The 9,829-nt window shown below is 41.1% G+C and overlaps 1 protein-coding gene across 3 annotated transcripts in view; it reads left to right on the forward strand.

The window, feature by feature from the left end:
• LOC108243851 (neuropilin-1a-like) overlaps positions 1–9,829 on the forward strand; it is a 152,771-nt gene that overhangs the window by 37,127 nt on the left and 105,815 nt on the right. For 2 of the 3 annotated variants that reach the window (XM_025008901.2, XM_025008903.2), the window contains exon 2: positions 2,021–2,102. The exons of the other annotated variant lie outside the window; for it this stretch is intronic. The gene's annotated coding sequence lies outside the window, so the exon portion shown is untranslated. The remainder of the gene's footprint in view (positions 1–2,020; positions 2,103–9,829) is intronic. 3 annotated transcript variants of the gene reach the window in all.

Raw genomic sequence — 9,829 nt, forward strand, 5'->3', positions numbered from 1 at the left:
AACTAATTCATGTCATTTCAGTGAGTCATCATGGTTGTGCCCTGAGTCCTCTGTTGCTTCAGATGAGGCTGATCCCCATGGATTTACAAACACACACAAATACATGTCATATACACATTCAAGTCACTTGTTTTAAATAAATGCTTCTGTTTTAATTAAGTTTTGGTCTTCATTGTAGCTGATGTGCAGGGGGAGAATGAGTCTGGCTACGGCCCTGATTGTCTCAGGTACAACTCTTGTCTCTTGTCTGGTTTTCTTGCCTCGCCTTTTTGTTTTGTTTATATTTTGGGTTTTTGCTGTTGTTTTTGTTTGTTTGTCTCAGAATAATTTTCGTTTTTTCTTTAACGAGTCTGCACTCTGGGTTCTCCTCCTCCTCCACCGGTCCTGACAGTTTGAGCTCAATATCTGTCACACTGATTGAGTTATAACCAATTAATGTTAGTTATCTGTGGTTGGCAACTTTGAATAAAAAAAACATGTTAAATTGAAGTTAAAGGAAAACACCCTTGGAGCATTTCTTTTAGATCCATTATGGTTTATGGCTGCTGATCAGCTCGTCCTCCCTTTTCTTGTTTATTTAGATTTTTATTTCTTTTCTCACGTTTCTGTGACGACATGTTTCGTCACTTCCTTTCTGCAAATGCTTCTCAGGAAGCTTCTGTCTCCCAGCCCTGATTTACTCCCGTTTTACGGTTTCCCAGCCCAGATCCAGCACTTCCTGTGTTTTCCTCACGGAACAGGAAACCGCCTGGACTCTGAGATCAAAGACCTTCAGGCGCTTCTTATCGAGGACTTTGGATCAGCGGCGCTGCTGCAGAAACGAAATGTTTATTTAAGAACGCCACAAGAAGAACTGAGGATGTGTGGCTGAAAACATTTAGTTTAACTTTTTATTTACAGACATGTGAGCCTTTTTTGTTGATATTTAGTTTACAAAAATACGAACTTAATATGTTCTTAACATTAAATGGTCGCTTGAAACTAAAACTGTTATATATAAATACTGGATTCAGTCATTAAGAGAAGTCGACACGTCGGGCTGCAACAAGTTAATCTGCTGATAAAACATTGTTTACATATTTAATTTTGAGTCATTTAGAATTTAAACCTTTAAACATTTGGTTTAAAATGTAATTTTCAGCAATGCGTTATTTTAATACACTTAATTTTACTAAATCTGTCTACTTTAACCACAAATTTAAGATGGAATATACATGATTTATTTGTAAATTTAATACCTTTTTGAAAATATAATTTAGTTACAATTTAAAGAAACTTTTTAACCCTTTTAAAACCACGGTGAATGTGTATTTACACAATTATTAACAAAAATAGACAAAGACTATTATTATTATGGTGCTAAAAGGGTTAAGTCTTTTTAATTTTGAAGATTTCTTCTGAAGCTACACAGAGCTGAGTTCTTTATTTACATATAATTGTTTATAAACAGAATTAAAACTTTAACACAAGTTAATACTTAAAGTCGGGCATCGATTATATCAGTGTTGAAGTTGTAGTAAAAAGTAGATTTGACAGGAAAATTAAAACATGCCCGTTTAAAAATGTGGCTCAAACCTGTTTGTTTTTTATCCAATTTTCCTAATTGAGCTTCATTCATTAAGGTAGTGTTGCTACAACATTTCTACAGTTTAATCTCCTTTTATAATAAAAATAATTGAATAATAAAACGTGCTTCTGTTGACCAGCCGAGCATGAAACAACTACAGACTTGTTTCCCTCTCCAGGCTCTAATTAAACTTGTCAGTAGGTGTTTTCGGCATGAAACGAGGATTTGGGAGTTCTGGTGCCGGGTCTCAAACTGTGCAGACAATATGGTCCGACCACAAAGCCAGGGGCTTCTGGGACCCGAGCCAGTCGCTGATAGACCCGTCAACATGACGGCTCGAGTCGGTGATGATTGCTCTCCGGAGCTGCAGCTGTTGACGGGGCGGTGAAGCGTGGGGTTTTTTTTGTTTTTTTTTCCACGCTCTAAAATGTGTTTTCTGTTTATTACACGCAGGTCTTTAACAGGTTAATGAAGTCAAACCGAGCACTGAAACGACTTCTCAACGAAAGCTGACAAGTGGAGCTGAAAAAACACGGTAATAAGGGTTCTGTTGTGACTGAAACTTTGGTTCTGGGGCAGATGATTTGGCTTTTATGGACGTACAGGTGAATGGAAGTGGCTGGAATAAAAACATCAACCTGGAAATGATCTCGTAATATTTGTTTTACAAGTTTAGCTTTATTATTTTAATGATTTGACTGAAACTCAAAGAAATCATTGAACATCGACACCTGAATAACCCAATTCAAGATGGCCATTGTGTTTAGCTAACACAGAAATGGCTCACTTGGTCAAATACTGAGATACCTTTTTATTTATTAACACGTGCAGAAGTCTGAGCGCCGTGCGTCAATGGTTGAGGCGACAATCTTGAATTAAGCCTCCTTTCAAAGGATGTGAGGCCTAAAGAGGATTGTCCAAACAACTTTAACCTGATGTTCTGTCATGTAGTTATCATAGAGGAGGGGAATTTGGAGAAAGAGGCAAAAGTCTTCATCCAGGCTCAGCTGAACGAGCTTACGAAGAGACTCTTTCTCTAAAATGACATACCGGTGTGAGACGACGCTTCCTCGGTCCGCTGGGAGTCGACTAAACCTTTGATTGATGAGAGACGCCGATCAGGCGGGGCGATGCTTCTAGAACTGCGCCGCTCGAGGCGGCTGCATGTTGGAGCAGCTCTGTTCCGTTTATTCTGAGATGTTGCTTTGGAAAATGTTGTTCCTGGTTTTTTTTCTTGACATAAGTCACTTTTTTATCATTATCTCCTCTGGTATCAGATGCTGTGCAGCAGGAAGGATTTTTACTGAAACCTTTTTTACTTTTGGACATTTTGTTAAAATGCGTAACCATAACAAGTGTTAAATGTGAAGAACCCTGAAGTCCAGTCATGGATAGAACCAAGCAGTAAATCCCCCGGAGGTAAAGCTCCCAGGAAGCAGCTCGCCACCAAAGCCGGCGGAGTGAAGAAACCTCACCGCTACAGGATCGGGACCGTGGTTCTCAAGGAAATCCACCGGTACCAGAAGTCCACCAAGCTGCCCTTTCAGCACCTGGTCCAGGAGATCGCCCAGGACTTCAGGACCGACCTGAGCTTCCAGAGCTCGGCTGTCATGGCTCCGCAGGAGGCCAGCAATGCTCACCTGGTGGGGCTCTTTAAGGACACCAGGACCGAGGACACATCGGGACAGACCGCTACAAGAGACCCTTCCTGCCCACAGCCATCAGCCATCGAAACCAGGATTTAATTTCCCTTTGGGATTAATAAAGTATTTTTGAATTGAATTGATACATTTAAGTCTCAGCATCATCTGGTTGAGAAAATGGCAACAAGCTAAACAAACTGTTGTTTAGCTAGCTGTTAGCCTAGCCTGGATGAAGACATTCGCCTCTTTCTCCACCCTAATGTTGACTGATAACTATTAGACACAACCTCACTTCAGAGTTGACTAGACTGTCCCTTCAGAGCTCCATCTGAAGTATCAGAGACCTTTCAGTTGAGTTTCTCCCCTCCAGTTTTATCTGGATAGATTTCAGGACAATCTGGGGCAACTTTGCCACTTCTAACAAACAATGAGGCTTATCTGAACTCTTAGCCACAGTTGGTCGCGGGGAGATAAAGCCGCCTGAGAGGCGTTTACGGCTCGAACCGGAGGGTCCTGCTTCCTGCTCTGTCATGTGATAACATTGTCGCCAGAATACGACCCTCTCAAAAGTCTGCCTTGGAGCTCTGCGGTGATTTCTGCAAAGGAAACGCCAAGGTGGTGAGTGCTGTGTGGCGTTTCAGGCAAACAAAGGAGAAAAACGAAGGTAAAAGCCCCAGAAAATCACCGGGACAATGAAAGTTTCCTTCCTTTTTTTTAAGGAGCTTTCAAAGAGAATCATCAGAAACACAAGCGGCGCGTAAAATCGGCTGCAGTTGATAAATATTTGTCAGCACTGACTCCTGCAGCGGTCAAAGAGGCTCCTGAGACCCCGCATGAGTAATAACACCATCAGTGATTCATAAAACTGCAGCAACCAAAGTGTTACTGATGAGGCAAAATCTTCAGTCTGCTGTTCTGATAGGAGTTACAGCAAAAACTAATCCGAACCGATACTTAAATATGAATAAAATAATTTATAAATATTAATACTGGGTTAATTAGATTTGTCTATTCAATAGATTAGAATCACTCATTACAACTGGCTCTGAGGGAATATTTGTCCAAATTGTTGCTTTTTTTTATTCTGTTAGGTGTTTCATAGTTTTTAGCAGTTTTATTTCAGTTTTATATACTGAGAAAAATCTGATTTCCAAAATGACAAAGGGATAATAAATTTAGGGAATAATTGGGAAGTTTTTTGCCTTTGGAGATAAACGTTTAGAGCCCGCCATTGAAGAGATTGCACGTGACGTAGTCTTCAAAATGGCTACGACTTCCTCTCTCAACATGAGATGATTTTAAACTAAAACATGAAAGGCAGCCGGTGATTCCTTCAAGGAAAGCTAGACCTTTTTAATGTTTCCAACAATGCAAAAAACCCCCAAACATTTTCTTTACAGGGCTTTACAGTCAAGTCACCGGCTGAAACAAGACTGTGACGAGGTGAGGACACAAACCGTCCTAAATCTGAGATTTCAGTCAAAGCTCTTAAACACAGAGGGATTGAACAAACCCTGTAGTTTTCAGCCTGCGTCTCCTCTGCCTGCCTTGTGATTTCAGTCCGAACGGCACAGATCGGTCGTGTTTGTGAAAGCTCCTTCATGACGCACGACGCTGCCCGACTCCCACGGCTGCCTGAGCAGCGGCTGACAGGCGACTAATGACTTTCAATGAGGGTTTCTGCAAACAGCCTCATGAATTAGTCATCACCTGCATTGACCTGAGCATTGATAGGATCTCAGGCAGCCTCTGCAGCCTCCCGAGGACCACGGAGGTTATGTAAGTTGAGAGATAGTAGACTGGATGGATGGGATGCAGGAGAGGCCGACGCCTCGCAGTCAGGAGCTGCAGATGTGATTGATGGTGGCGATCTGTGGTTAATGTGCAGGTTCTCTTATGTAAATACATTTAATGCAGAAGTAATGGCTGCTTTCTGTGGGCTTTTCATGCCACAGAATAAGGATCTGCATATTTAATGGTTATTTAAAGTATGTAATGATTGTAAATGTTAAATTAATCTTCATAGCGAGCTCAGAAGGCTGTTTTTATTATAACAAAATGGAAACCTTGTTTAGCTCGGTTTGTTACTGGTGTGAAAGCTTCTTTCTGCTGTTTATCCTCGGAGGAAAGTCTTATCTGTTGAGTTATTGGCATCTAATCTTTACTTTATCAACACGTTCCAAGGCGTGAGATCATCCACGTCCTAGAACCCGATTATTAAAACAATATGCCCTGGCTCATGAAGAGAAAACTCTCCGATCCATCACCCTCTTGTGTTTTTATGACGCCTGCAATAATGGCCACATATTAAAGTGTTACCAAAGGCTCTTTAATGAACAGAATCTAATGTTCATCTCATCTAACATGGAGCGTAATTATAGCGTCCTCCTGTGAAAGATGGCACTCGTGAAAACAAAAAGAGGAACTGGGTCATGGGGCGAAGCAGAAAGCAAATTCAAATCAATAAGCTTATTTCCCTGTAGTGCTTTTAAAATATTAATCAGGGTATTTTTAGAGATATGGATTCTTTATTGTTATTGGTGGCTTTTTGAAGACTGTAAAGATTAAAAATACTTGAAATAAAACTTTAAATTAAAGGCTTGGAGTCCACGCTATGAATGACTCTCAGCTACTTCCACACCAAACATCCAGTAACTACTTCCTGAAAGTTTCATTAAATCCGTATTTGGTTCATGAGATATTTTGCTAACAGACTCCAGTAGTTAATGGCGTATTTTAAAAACGGATCTGTTAGTTTTCAGAGTTTGTGTTGTTGGCTTTGACATCTCTCAAAGTCGAGTCAAATTTATTTATTTATCGCTTTTCAGCAACGAGGCGACGCAAAGTGCTTTACAACATTTTACACAAAAATACAACAATATCTAAAATATGAGCTGGGATCACCTAAAAAAAATCATGAAACTAAACACATCTAAAACATGAGCAAAGGTTTAAATGGAAGCTTTTTGTTTGCTAAAGGCAGCCATCTTGAACTGGGTTGACTCCAATTGTAGATGTTCATCCGATGATTACTTCCTTCCTTTTCAGTGAAATTATCAGGATTGAATGAAGCCGTAGCAACTCTGATTCTATTTTTAAGTTAATATTTCAGATATTTATAAGGAGTTATGAGTTAATGTGGTGCAAAAAACAACTCTGCAAGTGCAAGAACCATTTCTGCATCTTGTGGCTTTTTCGTGTTTAATAATGGGAGGTTGTTTCAGTGGTTCTGCATCAGCTGTTTGCACGACAGCTTTTGGAAAAATTTTCCTTTAAACTGGAAATTTTCCACCTCATAGACTGATGTTTAATCGCAAACGTGAGAAACGGAGGATTGCATTTGTTTGCGAGTCGCGTCACGACTTCAGATCAGAGCGTGAAGTTGAGTCTGAACTGCAAAGTGGATAAAACGGTGAGGCGTTTATCCCAGATTGAGAGAGACCCAACTGAGCATTCATGCAATCAGCGCATTCTCACATCCAGATCGGGTCATATGGGACATAGGACCGTCGGGGCCGGAGGAAGCATCGGGGCCCGCTGTGCCTGCGAAGTCACGCAGGAGTCACAATCTGTGCTGCTTCTGGTTTGCGAGGCGTCAGTAGGCCGGGACAGATGGGAGCGAGAGCAGCGTCATCTGGTCTCACTGTGGCAAGAAGGGCACCGAGGCAACCTTTGTGTAATGAGATACAAGCTCTCCGTGGGTTAGCTGCTGCGCCGACACTGAAACCTGTAGCCATGAGCAGATGAGCCTCATCCCAAAATGCTTCTCCAAAGCTATTCTCAGGTTTACGATGCCCTTCAGATCCACCAAAGGCAAATCTGTGCTGAGGCGGTTTCATGTTTACCACGTGTGATATAATACTACTTCAGGGCTTCTCGTTCTATGGAAAGTGTGGGAGGCAGTCGGTTATAAAACTGGCTGCTTTATTGCATTTTTTGTTTGGCCAAAAGATGCATGATGTAATGTGCATGTTTGAGTAAAATTATCCCTTTTGATTTGGTTTTATGGTGTGGTCAGAATTTCGCAGAGGTCTCGTCGCAATTTTCTCTCAAAATAGTCGTCGCAGGTGTCTCAAACCCATCTCCGTTGTTTTTACAGACAGAAAATATATCTAGGTGTAAACAAAAAAGGTTAAAAATACAGCTGGACTTGTATTCCATGGCTTAAGACGTTTCGCTTCTCATCCAAGGAGTTTTCTCAGTTCAAATTCTTTTTGATTCGAGAAGTCCAGCTGTTTTTGTTTAACCTTTTTTGGATTTACCATGCCCTGGATGACTGAGAATCTACACCTATTTAGGTCTAAAACCCCCGCTGATGATGAATAATTATTAAAGTAACTGCTCCAAAATCTGCCTTTCTTTATTTTAAAAGTGTACTCTAGTAGATTAAACCCTAAACATGGGGGCAGCTGCAGAGGTGGGGACAAAACGAGCAGAAGCGGGCAAAAGAAAAAGTGCGTACACAGCCTAGAATACGGTTTTGCAAGTCGTGATTTTTTTTAAAATGTAGAGAATGAAGGCAGATTTTATTGTCTGACATAGGAATCGATGTAAATAAGAAACTAAACAATCTGAGGAAGTTTCAACCAGAGTAAAAAATACACCAGGGAACAATATATAAACAAATTTCTGTATCAAACGTCCAAAGTATGTTTATTTAAATTCTGTTTTTGTGACAGCCATGCTGATTTTCCTCTCACCATAGTGACCCTTCATTGTGAAGGACTCTCAACAACTAACTGCAACATCGAAAATATATATTTTTTGCTTTAACCGTAAAAACCAGGACTGTTTTTTGTTCTCCAGATGAAAGTTTCTGAGGAGAGTTATCACCACCCCCTTTGCTCGTTTATGATTTCACTATTTAAGGTTTATTCAGACAGAATAAAGCTTATGTGGAACCTGTGCCCGCCGTGTCATCACTGCTCCTTACAGGTCATTTCACTCCAAAAAAAAGAAATAAAAGTTAAGCCTGACTGGACCTGAAGATGCAAAACGGAAAGAAATGAGCTTCCTCGGTACCCCCCACAGGGTAAATGCTGCGCAGCTGCAGGTGGATTCAATTCCATCATTAGATGTAATTCCTTGCACCTGCTGAAGTACAACACTGTGACGCCACACATCCTGCTGCGCTGCAGACATGCATTCACTCGTTCGTTCATCAAAGGGCGTGCTTGCTTTCTAGTTTTACCTTTAAAACCCCGTTTGGTAACTTGCACTGTCTTCATGTTTGCAGCCAAAAGTGACGTAACCGTCAGACCCAATAAAACGGGTCCTTTAATGCATTAACGGGATTACACAACTCTGCAGTGAGTTCAAGTACCCACCAGAGACCAGTTCCACCTGCAGTTGATTCATGGCTACGTTTAATTATAATTATAATCAGTTTGTGACAAATTTTCATTTTCATTCCTTCGTATGCTTTTCAGGAAAAGCTCCGTCATTTTCTTTTTGTTCATTTTTACCTCTTGTCTGATTTGAGACAGTGCGGGGTGGATGTGATTAAAGCAGAAGGAAGGAACGACAGCGGGAGGAGGGGGGGAAAAAAAGATGGAGGACGAGGCAGAGTGACCGCACGGAGGAAGTGGGGGCAGATGGGGGTTATAGCACTGCATTATGCATTGTGGATCAGAAGCCTGGGCGGCTTGTTTATGGGTTGGTGTCAAGGGTGGCACTCCCGCCTCCCACTCTGATTGCACCGTTTCCATGGCAGCAGCAACAAATATTACCCTTGACTTTGACAGACAGCAGACATCAAATAATAGGTTTACCACTGACAGAGAGGAGACACTAATATGAGAAAGCTTTACGGACTAAGAAGATTGTATTGGACATTTGTATTCATTTGGAACATGTTCCCCTCATTTACATTCATCCAATTTGCATTTATAAGGCCTCTGTGTCACTTCGGCTTCTTCGGAGACTATATTAGGGTGTCCAGATTTCATTTTGGAAACAAAATGCCTTAAATGAATCATGCTGTGGGTTGATGCATACAGACAGATAAAGACACGAGTCCTGCGTTTGATGGAAAGCCTGAGGGCTTTGTTCGATGTTTTCTTGTGTGCAGTCACAATGACGACGAAAACGTGCTGCTTTTTTATTTAATAATTTATTTATTGAAGAGTGTGCTTTAAATGAACACGTGCTTCAAATCAAAAGCAGTTGTGAATTTATGTAATAAAATTAAAGGCAGAGCGTTCCTTGAAGGAATGTGTTTCAGCCGCCACCTTCCACGCCAGAGTTTGACGAAACTCTCGCGTGGAGAAACTGAGCTGCAGCCGTTTTAGTGAAACCTTAAAAACAAAGTTATGTGCGAGCGAGCTCGTGTGTTACTTTGCATGATCCGTTAGCTCTCGGAGCACGTGTTGTGACTCACTATCAGCTACTACCACGCCAAATATTAACTCAACCAGGGCCGTAGCCTGAGGTCAACCACTCATTCTCCCCCTGCACATCAGCTACAAATAAGACCAAAACTGAATTAAAATAGAAGCATTTATTTAAAACAAGTGACTTGAATGTGTATATGACATGTATTTGTGTGTGTTTGTAAATCCATGGGGATCAGCCTCATCTGAAGCAACAGAGGACTCAGGGCACAACCATGATGACTCAC

Source organism: Kryptolebias marmoratus, linkage group LG20 (assembly GCF_001649575.2).
Source record: "Kryptolebias marmoratus isolate JLee-2015 linkage group LG20, ASM164957v2, whole genome shotgun sequence".
NCBI classification, from domain to species: Eukaryota; Metazoa; Chordata; class Actinopteri; order Cyprinodontiformes; family Rivulidae; genus Kryptolebias; species Kryptolebias marmoratus.